This window comes from Dendrobium catenatum, unplaced genomic scaffold (genome assembly GCF_001605985.2).
Source record: "Dendrobium catenatum unplaced genomic scaffold, ASM160598v2 original_scaffold_155404, whole genome shotgun sequence".
In the NCBI taxonomy this organism is placed as follows: Eukaryota; Viridiplantae; Streptophyta; class Magnoliopsida; order Asparagales; family Orchidaceae; genus Dendrobium; species Dendrobium catenatum.
Genome location: NW_021473832.1, coordinates 207,843 through 228,035, shown reverse-complemented (window position 1 = coordinate 228,035; position 20,193 = coordinate 207,843). Strand labels below are relative to the sequence as shown.

The following is a 20,193-nucleotide window of genomic DNA, read 5'->3' as shown; positions in this document are numbered from 1 at the left end:
GGAAACTAAGTGTCATACAAGATATAGTGTTATGCCATGGGAGACACCTCTTGAATCCTGTATGAGATAAAGTTTTACATGATGGAAGCCACCACTTGAACTTGAAGGGATCACCTCTTGAATCATATCTACCAGGTGGATGATTCTAGGATAAAGATGTTGACAGGGAGGTCAGTTATTTAAGTGGGGGAGATTGTGAAACCCCTTAGGTAAAAGAAGCTAAACTCTTAAACATCGATACGCCTTTAGGTTTAATAGTTAAAATTTTTATTTTAAAAAATTTTGCATTTAAGCGTGCTCATCCCAGAGCAATTCTAGGATGTGTGACCTACTGGTAAGTTACACCAACATGATAAAATCGGGAGGCTTTATGACAAAACGGATAATATCTCGATAGTTAAGAGTTTGAGTTGTTACAAGGATGGACATATGAAACACGAAAGCAAGATGAGAGTGTGGAACTCATAAGTCATTTTTCCCATTCTAATTAACATGTAGGATCACTTGATTCAACTACTTTTGAGCATATTAACGTTATTGAGTAATACTCTCAAATATTTTGGACATGTCAAATTTTTTTGTGTGTGAATTTCTTTCATATAGGCTATTATCACTGAGTGGCACTTTGACTTCATGGCTCTTCATCACCATCAACATTGACATATACCATCATCTAAAAGATCAACGTATGTTATCGATTAAAAAGTTGATGCATGCCATCACCAGTAATGTTGACGCACGCTATCACTTATAAGGATGATGGACTCTATTAACATCGATGCTGATGCCCTCTTCATCTTCTACCATCACTCACAACTTTGACTCATATCAACACCAATAAGACTGATGTGCATTGTTGATACCATATATGACACCCAATATCAAAAAATATATTAGACTTCTTTGTTTCTCATCTCAAAAGAGAATAATCAAACATATTACAAATAGTAACATGAAGATAACACTAATACCCCTAGGCTCTTTCAATCTCCACCATACAATTCATTCCCTCTAATTTATGTCTACTATATTATGTCAATACCTTTCCCAATTATGAGGAAAGGACTCATTTGTAACCAAATGAAATATATTAGTAGAATCATTTCAATTTGATTAGTCGTCATGATTTTTTTCCTATTATAGGGTTTTAACATAAATATTTTTTGTATTGCTTGCAACTCATCTTTTATTTGTGTATGGTAGATTTTTATATCATGTTAAGATGTTAAACACATTCTTTCTTCCAATGTGAATATTCTAGCACACAAATTTAAAATTTAAGTACCACAACTTTAAGAGAAAATAATTTTATATACAAAACTGTGTTATGATTTTACTAGTCCATATATGATCTTAATTTAGTTATTAATAAGCCATCTAATACCACCAAAATTCACAACAATGAAACACCACAACCAAGAAAAAAAAGGGTAGAGAGTTTACTCAGCTTCTCTGAGAAAAAGAAAAAGATAAATGCCTTCTACAAGAAACTTCCAACTCATGAGCCATTCCCTTTCACTGTCATAAAACTCAAACAACCCATCTAGTTCTCATGCCAAACCTCAATTTCCTTACCCTCACTCATAGGATGCTTGGGAAAAAAGTTGTCTCCTACTTATACTCTTTAAAGCACTCGCTCAAGCACTAATATATAACACTCCCAGATTCAGTATTTACTTCAACCTTTTCATACCTGATCTGAATAAGGTAAATTTATTACGCTTTATCATTTGAACCTTTTTGCATGTGTTTGGAAATACTTTGTTTGCATGTAAGAGTCTTATGTGTTATGAATTGGATTTTGAGGATCTATTTTCATGTTTAAAATAAATCTAAAATTTTCTCCTTAGGCACCATGACGCTGGTTTTGGCATTGCCGTGGCACCAATGTTCTCAGGTTTTTCTATGGTTTAATGAGCGGCATGCAGATGGTGCCATGGTTTTGTGTAGAATGGTGCCATGGCCGGCACTAGAGAAAATTTTATTATTTAAAATATTCAAATCCATTATTTGAACCCATTCATTTTTCTTAAGTCAACCAACATTAGAGAGAGGAGAGGGATCTTAGTGAGAGAAAGTCCATTTCAAGCTGCTTTGGATCATTTTCTGCTGACAGCCTAATTCTGAAAGTTATATGAATCGAAGTAGGTAATATTTTGCCTATCTTAGTTTTCATAAATAAGAAAGTTGTAGTATTTTTTTATTTGAATTATAATTATGTTAGGAAAAAACGATGATAACTTTTCACTAGCAAAAATTTTACTGTGTAACTTTCTATATGTTATAGAGATAATGATTTTGAATATTTAAGTATGTTTTGAGGAATTTTACACCAGGGATTTTGAAATATGCTTCTTTTTAATTGTGGAAAATAATTTTGAACCCTAAAAAAAATGTTGTAATACAATTAAAGTTTGAAATTGTATTTATGCAAAATTCTTAAAATGAGTTTATTTATGTTATAATTTCTGCAATGCAATGAACGATGTGCTTATGGGATTGAATTGTGTGATTCTAAGGAAGTTTTGATGTGTGGTGGAAGTTCAGGTGTTGAATGCATAATTCTTACTTATTTACTTTTTGGTATCACTATTTAAGTTTCTACTAACCACAGGTCCACAAGTATGATTCTGCTTAGTGCAATGATTATTATGGATGGCTTTTAAAACTCAGCTAAGCATTTACGAAATAAGGTGATTTGAAATTTAGATTGGAAATTGTGGTCTGTTGAGCTATGTTAGCTCACCATTGTTTCGCCTCATCTTTATAAGATCAGATAGAGAGAAAGGGCTAGGTAAGTAGTAGTGTGAGGATCAAATCTAAGTCTATAAAGGTATTCCTTTCTTTTGATTTTTGTAAGATCATGACTAATTTTTATTGTCCTATTTTGTAGCTCAGTCTGTAGCCATATACTATAGTTGTATACACATTTTGATAATTAATAAAAAGAAAATTTTATTGATGAGTTTATTTTTAATACACTAAATGTTGTTAGTAGTTTTGTGTTTATTATTATTTTAAAGTTAAAACTTGGACAAAATGTTTGAATAATTTTCAAAACTTAGATCTTAGGGTTTACTAGTCACAAGCCAACATGATATAACCTATCCAGATATCTTTAAAAATATGGGATTTTTGGCAAATTTAAAAATCATTATAGTTCCCAAAAATAATAATATAGTATAATTAAAGCTTCAAAATAATATTTTGAACACTCTATGATAATTTGATTAAATTCTGAAATAGTATATTTATGCTCAACAATATATTATGTTGCCTATCGTTAAAATATTTTGTTAAAATTTGAAATAAGTTTTTATATTTTTTTTACTGAAATGAAATGAATTATATGCTTAGTAGATTGAAATGTGTGAATATGAGGAGATTTGTTGTATGGGGAGGAAGCTTTGTTATTGTGTTGGGCAATTGGAGTCATGAGGATCTATTTTCTAATATGCCAACACGGGAGTTATAAGGGTCATAATTCTTTGAATTTTGTTCTAATGGGAGGTATAAGGACCTTAGAACAATTTGTTATTTTCTATTTTGATATATGAAGCACTTATTTATTCATTTTCTACATTGATATTTATATTTCTGATAACTTCAAATACTATTTTGATATCTACAAACACTATTCTGATATCTGGTTCAGTATAATAATTTCATTGTTAGCTGCTTTTTAATTTCAATAAAATAATTTAAAATTTTAGATTGGTAGCTGCAACTTGCTGAGCTATGTTACCTAGCAATTTATCTCTATTTTAGGATGTGGAAAAGGGAATTATGCAGTTGAGTAGCGGAGTTAGGATCCGATCTTTTTGAGTTTGTATAGTTTTTATTTTTCTGATTTTTGTACAATCATGACTTGTTATTTAAATTACTCTGTTCTATAGTTTGGCCTATAGTCATGTATTATGGTGTAATAATAATAGATACATTTTGATGAGGAATAAAAAAAATGTTGGTTGAGTTGTTTTTTTTGCATGTTAACAGTTATTAGCAGCTTTGTTGTATGTTGTTTGTTTTAAGTTCAATTGGAAAAAAAAAAAATCTAAAAATTTTTCTAAAACTCTCATCTTTGGTTGCCCTTTTGCAAGATAATACCTTAGGTACTAGTCTGTCTGTGGGTCTTATTGGTCTGAGTTGTGACAATGTGACTCTAGGGTGATGGGAGATAATTCCAACTAGGTTGGTTGGCTCGATACATATAGGATCTAAAATTAACACACTAGGGATAATACTTGATAAAATGTTATGGTTAAGATTAACTTTATGAAGACTCTCAAGCGGGGTGAGCTTAGGGTTGAGTGTGTCAAAGAAACATTTCTTGAGAAGGGAAAGCTTTCCAAGGGATTGGAGCTTTATAAAGCCAATGATATAATAGTTGAGGCCCAACTCTTGACTATGTAAAAATTAGTAATAAAAATGAAGAAGAATAGAACTTGCTAATATTTTATATATATCTTTTTATATTCATGTAATATTGTTTTTAGATTTACGTACATACCACTCTATACTATTTTATTTACATATTTATCCACCATAAACACTTTCAATATCTACACTTTGCATACCACCCACTAGTTCATTTCTATATCAAATATGATGGTAAAAATGAAATATATGATGGTAGGCAAGGAAATATGATGCATATTTGATATTAAATAGTATAGGTTGGTATGCATGTAATATTAAAATTTTAAGTGTTAGATATGTAAATAGGATGTTATAAAGTGGTATGTATGTAAATTTCCCAAATATTTAATTATATATTTCACATTATATTATATATATCTAAATATTCGAGTTCTATTTTTAAATATTCTATTTTTAATTAATGCCATTTTAATAATTAATATAATATAATCTTCATTAAATTTATCTTTTAATTATATTGGAAATTTATTTTGTTTATAAATGATGAATATATAAGTAGTAAGTGCCGACAAATCTCGGCGGAGAGCAACTGTGGCGATGTGAAGCCCACACCGGCTTTAGAGGGCGGTCCGGCGAGTGCGGGCAGACCGGTGAGGCTACTGGAGCAATGAAGCAGTGAGAATTGGGTCCTTGAGCGAGGAAGAGGTTGGGAGATCAGAATTCTTGTCGCAAGTTGGAAGCCAACCCTGCTGATAGTCGGTATGGTGTGGCTTCCGGCGAGTAATGTCTCCGTTCTTAAAGAAAGGTATCCTATATGCTATCGGCAAGAAAATCTTTTTTTTTTTTTCTGTTAAATATTTGTACTTACATGAAGAAAACATTGTATGTTCAGCCAACTTCCCGATACAAACTGGATTCAACAATAATTTTCTAGATTCCCTTAATTTAAAGTCATAGAAGTTTCATAAATGCACAAAACTCAATTATGAACGACGTGGCATGGCTGAGGGGTGCTGTTACATTGCCTTTTCTTACACAGGAAGTTACACATCAGAATTTACAAATTGTATTTGGTCTGCCATTAAGTGCCCGCATTACCCTTTTCATTTCCCTGGTTGTCTTTGGAACAAATAACAAAAATCGATTCATTTCTTTTCATATGAACAAATAAAAAAATAAATCTTAGCATAGAGAACTTGCGAAGTAGGCAAAAGCTAATTCAAAAACTAGGAGTAAAAAAGAATATAAAGCATAAAAGAAGATCATTAAAGAAAAAATTTTATGACATGTTCATCCAAATGATGGTTACATTGCTACTACCATCGCTATTGATTTCACCATAGTTTGATTGTGGGAATTGCAACCATAATTTCACTTATACTATATAAAAATGGTGATCCCATATTTATAAAGAAACAAATCTATAGCAGCTAAAATATAGTAAAATCCACAAAATGTCCTGATGAAATGACCTACAAATACTGGATAACATAGGTGCATTTTTGTTCTTAGGGCAAAAATTAGGATCCACAATTTAATACTTTGTTGTTCATGCTTGTACCAAATTTCAATGCTAAACTAGATTAATTAATTTTCGTGCATTTGATTTTATAGCAAATCCAACTTTTTATTGTAAAGTTCCAGCAATCTCTTAGGTAAAATCTATAGGAGCTAAAATATGGTAAAATTCACTAAATTTCCTGATGAAATATCCTACAAATACTGAATAACATAGGTGCATTTTTGTTCTTAAGCCAAAAATTAGGCTCCACAATTTAATACTCTTTTGTTCATGCTTGCATCAAATTTTAATGCCAAAATTAGATTAATTGATTTCCATGCATTTGATTTTGATTGCATATCCAACTTGTTATTGTAAAGTTCCAGCAATCTCTTTGGTGCGTCAACCAAGGTCGTGTAGTAATTCCATCTTGACAATACTAAAAATATCGCAAATCATAAAATTTTAAGCATGAAAATATGATTGTGTATATTGAAGATCATTTTTTCATGTCTATAACCAAGTGGATGGTTTTGATTATTGTTCTCCCATCATAGTTTGACACTTTTACTCTTTGATGCTAATGCTCCTGCATGCCCAAATTGAATGGTGCAAACAACTACTTACTTTCTTCCTCGTTTTGCTGGTGTCTCCCGTAATTTGTGGGTTTAAATGCATAAGCTTGGCATCCCAAATAGATGTGAGAAAACCTCCTCATACCAAACAACCGTTTACATCTACAACATTCCAAACTGCTGGCCACTCTCTCCCTAATAGAGAATTCATTTTCTCACTCTTGCATAATCTCCCTCTTTCTATTATTGTTATTATTGTTGTTATTATTACTATTATTATTAGTATAAAAAAAGAAAAGAAAAGCAAAATCAAAAAAGAAAAAAAAGAGAGAAGAGAGCAGATTTCCAAAAAAAAAAAACGAAAAGAAAAAAGAGTATTTTTGTGTTTTGATTCCTCGTGCTCTAGATTCCACTGTCACCGTCTCTTGTGCAAAGGTATAATACTTGCTAAACTCTAAATCTCAATTCCTGTTGTCAATGCTTGCGGTGCAACGAGTAGACCTCCTATGCACGCTTTTCTTAGCCGGTGGGAGGAAGCTTGATGTGATGTTTGCTACGATCGGGTAAGCCTTGTGCGTATTTTTCTTAGCACAACGGGATAAAATTAAGTACTTGTGCACTCTTTCATGCTTCATGCTGGCGGGAAAATTTGCAAGCTTCTATGCAGGTACTTAAAGATCTATGCACGCCTTTTTTGGCATGTAAGATTGAAGACCACAACCGCATTGCCATTTGATATATCCTAACAATGCACGCCTTTATTAGTGTGGTGGGTAGGCCTAGACTCCCAAAATTTCTCCTAAACTAGGGAGATGTCGGTAGTTTGCTGAGTTTTTCGGTGAACGGTGGACTTGTAAGAACAACTTATTAACTTAACATGTAACAATTTGAAAAAAATAAAATAAAACCTAAATACACAATGTGGATGAAAATACAAACTCTAAAGTATAATTTTGTTGCTTTGAACGAATAAAAAGGAACAAGCAGAGGACCTATAATGTAAACGACAACTCACCTACGGGTGTTAATAAAAGGCTCAAATGAGGCAACTTGCTTACGAGGGTAAATTAGGACTCTTAATGCGCATATCTACTCGCTTACAAACAATATTAGAGGATTTATACTTAATGCAACTCGCCTACAAGCAACAACAAATGATTTGTAATGAATTTGTTTGCTTACAAACAATATTAACAAACTTGTAAAGCTTGCTACAATTCATCTATGAGTAGGAGAGTAAATTCGTACTACACACAACTAGCCTATAGGCGACAATAGGAGATTCGTAGCGAACACTGCAGCTCACTTTCAAGCAAGAGCATGATCTTTTAGTGTTTATAAGTTTATTGAACAAATATCTCCTACGAGCTATGTCGAATTATATTATAATTTAGATGAGGCAAAAATTGTTGAGAGAGTTGTTATTTAGCTTTGCATGATTTACATTCTTGCAACTTGTATGTTTTGATGATTCCAAATATTATTGTTTTGATTATTATCTTCTCTTAACACATTTTAGAAGAATTGTTTTTGCTTTTGTGTACTAACTTTTTAGGAAAATCATACTCCAGATTGTTAAAAACTTCAAATCAAAATTTGCTTAGAATGTGTTGTAATATTGAAGTATGTATTTTTTCTTTATTTGAATCTGAGAGAGAGTGTGTGATTGTAATTAAGTAACTTATCACACATACACCGGGGGAGAGTTAAAATTCATAATTTTTGAAATTGATCGTACAGTACGAACCATGTTCGTACGGGACGATTTGGTCAGTTAAAACTCTCAAACGAGCGAAAGAATGAACAGAGAGGGCCAAAATTCTTTTTTAAATACTATTCGTCCAGACGATATTTTCGTTCATCCCAGGACGATGGGCTCTGGACATGTTCGTTCAAAAGATAATTATCATTCGTTTCAGGACGATGCTCTCTAGATGCGTTCGTCCGGACGAACATTAGGGTTCGTCCCAAGACGAAGGGTTCTGTATTCGTCAAAATGAACTATTCGTCCAGACGATATTTTTCGTTCGTCCCAAGATGATGGGCTCTGGACGCGTACATTCGAACGATATTTATTTTGCATCCTAGGACGGTGCTCTCTAGATGGGTTCGTCCAGACGATAAATATAGTTCGTTCCAGGACGATGGGCTCTGGATTGGCCAAAATGAACTATTCATCCATATGATACTTATGGTTCATCCCAGGATGATCTTCTCTGTTCTGGAGACTTGAAATTCATCATGCATTTTCGTACCAACGAACTTTGGGAATAACTATTCGTACCGGATGAATTAGTTTGTACGGGACGATTATCGGGTACGAAGGTAGTTCGTACTGATTCATATATGTTTCATACGTAACAGTTTTTACACTATTCGTACGTACGAAATTGGATCGTACAGGATAACGTGGACGGTCAGAAATTGAAAATTGCAATTTTGGACTGTTTTTCGTGTCTTTTCTATAAAAGGTCCTGTTTTGGCTGTCTTAAATTTTTTTTTTGTCTTTTGGTCTTCGTGCATACTAAAGGGAGATTGAAGGAGAGAGTGTTTGAAGGAGAGTTCTTACTACTGGAGCGTGAAGAGTTCACTTGATTTCTTAAAAGTAAGGATCTCCATTTGTGAATTGTGATTACTTCACTCTTTTCTCTTGTCCTTCTAGATTTCTTGTGAGAAGATTTTTCAAGAAGTCCGGTTCTCTGCCGACACTCGATGAGTGTGAACAGCTGAAGGGTTCTCTGCCTACACCTGGAGAGTATGAAAGGACGAAGGTTCTCTGCCTACACTTGGAGAGTGTGAACAGCCAACGGTTCTCTGCCGACACTTGGAGGGTGTAAAAAGACGACGGTTCTCTGCCGCACCGGGTAGTGGTGAAAGAGAGTTTTTGTGAAAGCTTCTCCGCCTTGCTGTGGGGGCAAAATGAGAGACACTTATGGTAATAGTGCAATGCCTGAAATGGGAGACTTCAGAGAGTGGATGTAGGTCGTGTTTGACCGAACCACTATAAATCTTGTGTACTTTTATTTTATGTTGTTTTTTTACTTTACTGCTTTTGTGTTGACATGTGGTTGAAAATTTGTTTTAAAAATTTCACTCAAACTTTAATCGGTTTAAAGAGGAAGAATTTTTTAAATTACCAATTCACCACCCCTCTTGGTTAGTCTTTTGGAACATAATCTTAGTTCTAACAACTTAATTCATAATTAACAAGTTTCAACAAGTGATATAAGAGAGCTTTGTTTCAAAACCAAAAGTTTAAACTACTTTTTGATTAACGACCATTGCTACATTCAAAAATCGAAATACACCTGAAGGATATTCGATCACAAGACCTCCTTTGTTTGATAATATCCCATTTGATTTTTGAAAAACACGCATGTCTATATTTTTACAGTCACTTGATTATCACATGTGGATTTTAGTACAAAAAAGGTATACAAAATCAATTAGACTAGTTGATGGCATTAGAGTAGAAACACTATTTGCGGATTGGACAGTAGAAGAACGTGACTTAGCACAACTAAATGTTAAATGTTTAAATAGTTTCTTTTGTGTACTTATGTTAGAAGATTACATACGGGTTTCCACTTACAAGAGTGGAAATGACATATGGGATAAACTTTGTATAACATATGAAGGGACTAATGAAGTTAAACTATTCAAACTTAATATCTTGTTGCAAGACTATGAGTTATTTTGTATGAAACCTAATGAATCTATTTCTGACATGTACATAAGATTCACACAAATAGTCACCTCTTTACATGCATTTGGTAGGGAACTAATGAACACTGAAATGTTTAATAAGATACTTTGTTATTTTCCTACTATATATGATGCAAAAATAACTACGATTACATAGTCTAAAGATTTAAATGTTTACTCTATTGACAATCTTCTTGGATCACTAATTGCTTACGAGCAAGGAGTGAGTTAAAGAAAGATTGATGCAGGTGAACCACGAAGGAAGAAGAATATAGCACTGAAAGTGGAGGAGTCGGAGAGTGATCTTTCACAACCTTAGGATGAAGGCGACATCGCACTAATGACTAGACAGTTTAGAAGTTTTCTGAAGAGGAAGCAAAATAGATACCAACAATGGAATCGAGGTAAATTTAATAGGAATATTAAGGTTTCAAATGATGTTATTTGCTATGAGTGCAGGAAACCTGGACATATTAAGTCAGACTGCCCAAAACTCAAATCCACTCCTAGTAAGGAGAAGATAGAGGAGAAACCAATAGTGAAGAAGGGTAAGAAGAAATTCCAAAATGCTTTTTGGGCGGACTTAGCTTCAGACTCATCAGAAACTAAAAAGGAAGAAGAAGTCATTAATCTATGCCTAATGACCGATAATCTTGATCAATCATATCAAGAAGAGGTATGTGACTTCACTTACAATAAACTTTTAGAAGTTTTTGAATGCATACATGTTGCATATAGGAAGTTAAAGAAAGTGCATGCTAGTCTGAACTTAGAGTTACATGAACTACAATGAGAATAAGAGATCCTTAGGAAAGATCATGCTTTAATTGATAACAACCACATAAAATTACTTGATGAGTTTGACTAATTGAATAAGAACCATAAAAATTTAAAATCATCCTATGTAGAACTTGAAAATGAATTTAAAGATTTTAAGGATGAATTTAAGAGCAAAAACTATTGGATAAATTATACAAATTGTATATTGGAAGATATGAATTCATTTTATAAACTAAAGATAAAATATCTTGAGGATAATAGGATACCCCCAAGACTTGAAGATTTTACTAATCCTATTTTGTATCCTAAATTTATGCAATCAATGAATAGAAAGAAAAACTATAGAAGATTAAGAAACCCATTTCCTCGAGTCAAATGCTTTAATTATGGATTGCTTGGACATATAGCACACACATGTACATTGGATAAGAAAACTCATTTGTTGTGGAGACCTAAGATGCATAAACCTAAACATAACATATATGCATCTGTTTATAATTTGTAAAAAAGTGAACCCAAACTTGTTTGGGTTCCTAGGTCTAATGTTTGATGTTTTTAAAGTATCGCTCTCACACAAGGCCTCATGAGAGCATATGGTACATGGACAGCGATTTCTCAAAGCATATAATTAGAGATACTGCACAATTCATATCGCTGGAAGCCAGGAGTGGAGGCAGAGTTACATTTGGAGATAACACCACAAGGAAGGTGGTAGGGTCAGATATAATTGGGAAATTGAAAAACTTTTTTATAGAAAATGTTTTGTTAGTAGAAGGATTAAAGCATAATCTTCTGAATATCAATCAGTTATGTGATAAAGGTTATTGTGTAAAAAATTTTTCCTACTAGCTGCATATTAAGCCTGAATGGTACTGATGTTTTGAATGATATTATGGTAAATAATGTGTATATGCTAGACTTGAACTATATCAAAACTCCTACAGCTTTTGTTTAAAAACTATTTTTGATGAGTCATGGATTTAGCATAGAAGACTTTGTCACTCTAGCATGAAAAACTTTATGAGAATTATCCAAAAGAACCTAGTGAAAGGTATACCAAAATTAGACTTTACTAAGAACCACCTTTGTGATGCTTGTCAACTAGGAAAATAGGTGAAGTCATCTTTTTAGTCCAATAAGGATCTTAGAACTAGTAAACTATTGGAGATTTTACATATGGATCTTTTTGGATCAGTTGAAACTATAAGTCTAGGTGGGAAGGTATACGAATTTGTAATTATGGATGATTTCTTGGGATTCACATGGGTTAGATTTCTATATCATAAGAGTGAATCATTTGAAGAATTTAAAAATTTTTCAACTTGGATTCAAAGTAAACAAGGATGCAAGATTTTGACAATTCAAAGTGATCATGGAAGAGAATTTGAAAATGGAAAATTTGAGGTTGAAAATGAAAATTTTGAGGAATTTTGTAAGGAGAAAGGGATTGATCATAATTGTTTTGCACCTAGAACCCCTCAGTAGAATGGGGTAGTATAAAGGAAAAATAAAATATTAATTGAAGTCGCTCGAGCCATGTTGGCAGAATATTCACTTCCTAAATATTTTTGCGCTGAGGCGGTTAGCACAGCATGTTATATTCTGAATAGAGTGAATGTAAGATGAAACTTGAATAAAACACCCTATGAGTTAATTAATGGGAGAACACCTAATTTATCATATTTGCATGTTTTTGGATGTAATGTGTTCATTCATAACAATGGAAAATCTGCCTTAGAAAAATTTGATCCAAAATCAGATGAAAGAATTTTTATAAGATACTCAAGTGTTGAAAAATCTTATAAAATATTTAATAAAAGAACTTTGGTAATTGAGGAGACTACACATTTTGTATTTGATGAATTTGGAATTTTGGAAGAGCTGGTTGTTGAAGAGGATGAGATAGAGTTGACTCTCAAAAGATTGAGAAAATAAATTTGGATGAAAATTTGGAGATAGAAAACCTGATGCCTAGAGATTTGAGATTTTCTAAAAACCACCCAAAGGAATTAATTAAAGGTGAACCTAATGAGGGTGTTAGGATTAGGCATGAATTGAATAAAGAAGTTAATCATTCAGCCTTTATTTTAATGATAGAACCCATAAATATTGATTAAGCACTTTCAGATGAATTTTGGATATTGGCTATGCAAGAAGAATTAAATTAATTTATAATAAATGAAGTTTGGGAATTAATTGCAAGGTCAAAGGATCAAAATGTATTGGAACTAAGTGGATATTCAAGAACAAAATGAATGACTCAGGAGTAGTCATTAGAAATAAGGCTAGATTAATGGTTAAACGGTATAATTAGATTAAAGGGATTGATTTTGATGAGACTTTTTCCCCTATATCTAGACTTGAAGCAATTAGGATTTTGTTAGCCTTTACCTGTTTTAGAGGATTTAAATTGTATCAAATTGATATTAAAAGTGTCTTTTTAAATGGAGTGATTCAAGAGGATGTTTATTTAGAACAACCTCCAGACTTTGAAAATTCTAAACACCCAAATCATATTTTAAAATTAAAAAGGCATTATACGGATTGAAAGAGGCATCTAGGGTTTGGTATGAGAGGTTGAGCACCTTCCTACTTGAGAGTTCTTTTGAAAAAGGAAGTGTGGACACAACTCTTTTTTTGAAGAAATTGGGAGAGGATATACTCATTATACAAATTTATGTTGATGATAAAATCATTGGATCTTTAAATAAAAATCTTTTTAATGATTTTTTTAAAATAATGAGTAGTGAATTTAAGATGAGTCTAATGAGATATTCGAGTTACTTTCTAGGCTTTAGCATTAAACAAATTGAGGAGGGTACATTTCTTAGTCAATTGAACTATGTTAAGGACATCCTTAAAAAGTATAAAATGGACAATGCTAGACCTGTCAGTACACCTATGAGTTCCTCTGTTCAGTTGGATAAGGACCCTAAGGGAAAATCTATTGATCAAAAGAAATTTAGAGGAATTATTGGATATTTATTTTACTTGACAGCTAGCCGACCAGATATCATGTTTAGTGTTTATTTATATGCTAGATTTCAATCAGATCCAAAAGAATCACATTTGACAGCAATAAAAAGGATTTTGAGATATCACTTAGGAACTCAAAACTTAGGGATTTGGTATCCTAAGTTTAGCTCTTCATTTGAAATAATTGGATATTCAAATTTTAACTTTACAGGTTGTAGGGTTGATAGAAAGAGTACTTCTGGAATATGTCAATTTATTGGAAATTCTTTTATTTTTTGGTCCAGTAAAAAACAGAATTCTATAGCCCTATCTAATGCTTAAGCTGAATACATTGCCTTAGGAAGTTGTGTGGCACAAGTACTTTGATTGAACTAATAGTTAATTGATTTAGGATTAGCAATAGGCACTATTCCTATTTATTATGTTAACACTAGTGTCATTTGTATTTCCAAAAATCATATTCAACATTCAAGTACCAAAGATATAGACATTAGGCATCATTTCATAAGGGATCATATATCCAAAGGAGAAATTGAACTCAATCATGTTTCAACTGAAAATCAACTTGCTGATATTTTTACTAAACCATTAGCCTTTGATACTTTCAGTACATTAAGAACAAGGCTTGGTGTGATTGATTTGAATGCTTAAATAAAGGTTTCTGCAACATTAATATGTATTTTACTTGTGTGTTTTGTGATTTTCTGATTTTCTGTATGTGTTTTTCTTTTCAGTTTGTGTTCGTGTTTGTTTTTATAATTTCATGTCTTTTTTTTATGTACTCTCACATCAAAATTCATATTTTTGAGCATTGGTATGAAATTTTCTAAGTGTGACATTTGTCTATATGAAAATATTTTTATACAGGATGAATTCTGTAGCGTATTAATTGTTGAGTTGAACAGTTTGCATGTAGTTTTTAAATTTTCAATACAGTTCGTCTGAATGATCATCAAGATTGTCTGGATGATATGTATTCAATCGTATGTACGCATCTAGATGGTAATATAAATAAGGATAAGTTTTGATTTCTGATCTTAAATAATCGATCGTCCCAAATCATTTGTTAAAAAGTCTGTATGAAAGGATGCCTCATAACTCATATGATTACAAGAAGTCTTTTCATTTCTAACGTATGCATTCGTATATATGAAATTTTCATTCATACGTACGAACCAAGTTTCGTACAGGATGAATATAAATTTTGTTCGTACGAAAGGTCATTTTTTCTTTAAATTGTAAAGGTTTAGATTTTAAACTTCATTCACCTCAAAAGCCTTTTCTACCTTCTATTCCTTTTTTATCTTTTCTAATGGCTAGCTCTGGCAAGAAGGTTAGGCAAGCTAAGGAACTCACCATGGGGCCTAGGAATGCCAATGTCAAATTTCTTTCCAAAGAAAATAAAGCATCATTCCCTAGGTTTGTATTTGTAAAATTGACTCCGTCCAGAGTTTTGATTCAAAAGAATACAATTTATTAGATACTACCACTCTTTGCTTCCACTCAGTTTGAGTTTATCCTTACTCTAATTTACTCTTTCAATATTTTTACATTTCATTAATTCCTAAAGAACATGATCTTTAACTCTGATCATGATAGGATTAGATCCTTTGTTCTAGAAAATAATGTAGAAATAACCAAGCAGGATCTGGGAGCTTTCTTAAACTTAAGGACTAAAGGAATATGAACCCACACTTTTATTTCTTCCACAACTTTTGATTGGAGTGAGATTAACTGACTGCTTAGAGGGATTAGACAAGAATGTCATTTGCCCAAAGTGAACACTTTACATCAAGATGCTAAAATCATCCAGCATGTGCTTAAAACTTCTACCATACCAAAAACTGGTGATAGAATTAATATCACACCTCTTCTTTTCACTATTACTTATTTGATTCTTACTGGTCAATCCATTAATGAAGACCAACTCATTCTTGACTATCTTTATGGGCTTTCTGAAATTGGCCATCTATCCCATAAGAGAAAGAAGAACATTGCACTAGGACACCTTGTGGCTTATATTATTAATAAGAAGTATGAATTAGTTGATCCTGATGTGTCTCATCTTGAAGAGCCTCTATTCTACAATGATGGATCATTCTGATCTATCTTTACAAAATATGATGAAGGTGCTGACACTGAGGGGGAGGAAAGAGCACCTGCACGTGCGCCTCGTGAACCAAACTTTTAAGATATGGTTCATAGGTTTAATCATCTTGAGACTCATTTTGATCACTGTTTTGATCAAATTGAGACTCATCTACTGGAGTAGGATGCACAGCACCAGCAGGACATGGGTTGGATGCGAGGCCAACTCGATGCTGTCAACTCGAATATGGCTATGATGAGTAGCTATTTTAACTTCTTCAACCAAGGACCTCCTCCAGATCAGGACCCCTTTGAGTGATGATTGTACTTCTTTTATGATTTTCTTTAGCAGTGGTGATGTGATATAATGCTTTGTTAGTTGTTATGTTTTTTATGTCTTCATGTTCTATGTTTTTATGTCTTATATTTGATTGCATCTATGTGTATTGATATCCTATGTTCTCAAATAATTTATCATTCATCATGATATCAATAAAAGTTATTTTGTCATGTCTCTAGAAATGTTTGATAGTTTATATGATTATCCTTAAATATTGATCTACCAAGTGCTATATTTTGAAATATAATATAAAATAAAATTCATTAGAAAATCTAATTTTTCAAAAATTTAAGTTGTGTTATAACTCGATCTAGTTAAGAATATCAATCTCATGTCTCTTGTTAGACTAATATAATTTTAATATTATTATTGCAAATTTGATGTTTTCTTATTTTTTTATTTCTCTTTTCAATATAAATATCGTTGTACTTAGAGAAATTTGAGATTTTAGATTATTAATTTTGGAAATATCAAATAAATACTTGGAAATATATAAATATACAAAAATCAAAAGAATGTGCAATAGTTCACAATTTGAAAAAGAGGCATAAAATTAGCCCACAAATAAAATATTGAAAAGATGTGCAAAGCGTCACAAGTATATGTTCTTTCCTCAAATGTTTTAATCTTCAAATTTAGATTAATCTTCTGTCCAATTTTATTGTGTATTGAAATTTGATATTTACAAATTTTTCATTCATCTACTTTGCAATAATTTTTCTTATCTCATTATCTAAACTGATTCATGCTCTTGATATTTTTTTTCTTATCTGTGTTATATCTATACTTAAATTATATGAATCCTTCTATTTCTCTAATGAGATTTTATTTTAGTTGTATAAATAACTCAATCTCTTTCAGGATCAACTATTATAGGCTTCTCATATAACTCCTTATATTTCTGGATTGCTTTAGTTTCTTCCTTCTTTTCTTTTTGCTGTTGTCAAAAAGGGGGATAAATATTGTTTGATGTATTTTGGTTTGAAGTGTTTTTGAGTTGAAGTGTTTTGACGTATTGTTAGTATTTTTGTGTTCATATTTTATTTGTTTTGTTGTTTTAGTGTGATTATTTTTGTGTGTGAAAAACTTTAAAATTTAAAAATTAAAAAAAAATGTGTGATTAGTTTAACAAAAATACCCCTTATTCTCACATGCTTATTTATTCAGGGGGAGTTTAAGAGAAACTTAGAAATTTCAAATTTATACAAAAAATAATTGTTTCGCCATCATAAAAAGTGGGGAGTTTGTTGAGAGAGTTGCTACTTAGCTTTGCATATTTACATTCTTGCAACTTGTATGTTTTGATGATTCCAAATATTATTATTTTGATTATTATCTTCTCCTAACACATTTTAAAAGAATTGTTTTTGCTCTTATGTGTACTAACTTTTCAGGAAAATCATACTCCAAATTGTTAAAGACTTCAAATCAAGATCTGCTTACAATGTTTTATAATGTTGAAGCCTGTATTTTTCTCTTTATTTGAATATGAGAGAGTGTGTGATTGTAATTAAGTAACTTAACACACACACACACACACACACACACACCGGGGGAGAGTTAAAATTCATAATTTTAAAACTGATTGTACAGTACAAACCATATTCGTATAGGACAATATGGTCAGTTAAAACTCTTGAATGAGCGAAAGAACAAACATAGTGGGCCAAAATTTTTCTAAGTACTATTCATCTAGACGATGTTTTTCATTCATCCCAGGATGATGGACTATGGTCTCGTTCATTCAAATGATAATTATCATTCATTCAAGGATGATGCTCTCTACATGTGTTCGTCCGAATAAAAATTATGGTTCATCCTAGGACGAAGGGCTCTGTATTCGCCAAAAAGAACTATTCATCCAGACGATGTTTTTCATTCGTCCCAGGACGATGGGCTCTAGACGCGTTTGTTCGAACGATATTTATCATGCGTCCTAGGACGATGCTCTCTGGATGGATTCATCCAGACGATAATTATCATTCGTCCCAAGATGATGGGCTCTAGATTGGCAAAAATGAATTATTCATCTAGAGATATTTATGATTCATTCCAGGATGATGTTTTCTATTCTAAAGACTTGAAATTCATCCTGCATTTTTGTACCAATGAACTTTGGGAATAATTGTTCGTACCAGATGAACTTAGTTCATATGGGATGATTATCAGGTACAAAAGTAGTTCGTACTAATTCATATATTATTTGTACTTACAAAATTGGATCGCATGGGACGATCGTGGACTGTTAGAAATTAAAAATTGCAATTTTTTGGACAGCTTTTCATATCTTTTCTATAAAAGGTCCAGTTTTGACTGTCTTAAAATTTTTATCTTTTGGTCTTTGTGCATACTCAATACAGATTGAAGGAGAGAGTGAGAGAGAGTGTTTAAAGGAGAACTCTTACTACTAGAGCATGAAGGGTTCACTTGGTTACTCAAAGATAAGAATCTCTATTTGTAATTTGTGATTACTTCACTCTTTTCTCTGATCCTTCTAAATTTCTTGTGAGAAGATCTTTCAAGGAGATCTGATTCTCTGCCGACACTCAAGGAGTGTGAACAATCAAAAGGTTCTCTGCCTACACTTGGAGAGTGTGAAAGGATGAAGGTTCTCTGCTTACACTTGGAGAGTGTGAACAGCCGACGGTTCTATGTCGCATTGGGTAGTGGTGGAAGAGAGATTTTGTGAAGGCTTCTCATCCTTACTGTGGGCGCAAAAGAAGAGACACTTGTGGTAATAGTACAATACCTGAAGTGGGAGACTTCAAGAAGTGGATGTAGGTCGTGTTTGACCGAACCACTATAAATCTTGTGTCTTTTTATTTTCTGTTATTTTTTACTTTACTACTTTTGTGTTCATCTGTGGTTGAAAATTTGTTTTAAAATTTTACTAAAACTTTAATCTGTTTAAAGAGAAAGAATTTTTTAAATTACCAATTCATCTCCCCCCCCCCCTCTTGGTTAGCCTTACGGGACATAAGCTTAGGTCTAACAACCTAATTCATAATTAACAAGTTTCAACAATAGCCTCCAATAGAAGCCCTAATTTTTTAATTTTATACAACTGATCATCTAGGACGATCACCTTTGCTCTATACGATCAATATAAGTATTTATATAGATAATCCAGTATGATCTTATGATCATCCTAGATGATTAATTTAATATACTATAATGATCATCCAGTACAACATGGGATGATGGGTGGTGATCTTCATATCATCCTACAAACATCTCAGGATGTCCAATATGATACTCTTGGATGATTAAAAGAAAATTATGATTTTTTATCTTGAATGATAGGATATCATTATACAAAATATATTAAATCATTCAGTATGATCCAAATGGATCATCTGGTATGATATAATTGAACATCCTACAAATATCTCAGGATGTCCAATATGATACTCTTGGATGATTAAAAGAAAATTATGGTTTTTTATCTTGAATGATAAGGGATCATTATACAAAATATACTAGATTATTCAGTATTATTCAAATGGATCATCTGGTTTGATATAATTGAATAAATTAACCATAATTATTCCCTAATCACCATATTAATTTGGGCATAATTATTATAAATTATCTAGGATGATGTATATCATCTTGTATGATCATAACAAAATTTAAAATAAAAATATTACATAAATTGTGATTAGCGACTATTTTTCATCATCTAAACTAATCGTTCTAGATGATATGGATCGACTATTATGATTTTTAAATACTCAAGATTAGCAGTTACTATTTTTAGCTAATCATCTAGAAGAATAGAGACTCAATGCGTGCTAAAACACTTATGATGTTATTAGAGAAAGCTTAAATAGAGGGCTTCAAAAATC

The 20,193-nt window shown here is 32.1% G+C and overlaps 1 long non-coding RNA gene across 5 annotated transcripts in view; it reads left to right on the top strand.

The window, feature by feature from the left end:
- Nucleotides 1-5,033: 5,033 nt before the first annotated feature.
- LOC114578781 overlaps nucleotides 5,034-20,193 on the top strand; it is a 34,388-nt gene continuing 19,228 nt past the window's right edge. For all 5 annotated transcript variants that reach the window (XR_003699736.1, XR_003699735.1, XR_003699733.1 and 2 more), the window contains exon 1: nucleotides 5,034-5,185. This is a non-coding gene — a long non-coding RNA (uncharacterized LOC114578781). The remainder of the gene's footprint in view (nucleotides 5,186-20,193) is intronic.